This window comes from Pan paniscus, chromosome 2 (genome assembly GCF_029289425.2).
Source record: "Pan paniscus chromosome 2, NHGRI_mPanPan1-v2.0_pri, whole genome shotgun sequence".
Classification (NCBI taxonomy): domain Eukaryota; kingdom Metazoa; phylum Chordata; class Mammalia; order Primates; family Hominidae; genus Pan; species Pan paniscus.
In genome coordinates, this window is record NC_085926.1 from 159,227,301 (window position 1) to 159,227,815 (window position 515).

Sequence of the window (515 nt, forward strand, 5' to 3'; positions counted from 1 at the left end):
CAGTTGCATTGGATTCCTTATGTGGAGTTACTATTATTTATTACCAATTTGGTATATGGGACAGTTAGTTTTATTTTCCTGTTGTAAGTAATGCTATAGTAAACATCCTTCTACACACATCTTTGAGATGTTCTGTCTTTATATCCTTAGAATAAATTTCTAGAAGTGTAATAACTAATTCAAAGAGTATATGCAGCTTGAGAAATGTTGCTGAACTGCCTCTTAGAAAGTTTTAATTATTTACTACTCCCACCAACAGTATATGTCAGTATCAGGGAGCAATTCATTCCAGCCCTTCCACATTCTCTCATAACCAACTGTTCTTCCCACCCTTCATTCTAAATGTAGTCCTCTATGAAGCCTCTACTTTAGATCAGCTCTTGGTTCCAGCTACATTGTTTCATTTAGTGTCTCCTAAACATCCTCTGTGGGCACCCTCTCTAGGACTTTGCCTTTTTATTTTATTTCTGGAAATGTCTTCTTCCTCTTATCTCTGCATCATAGATCCTTAATTC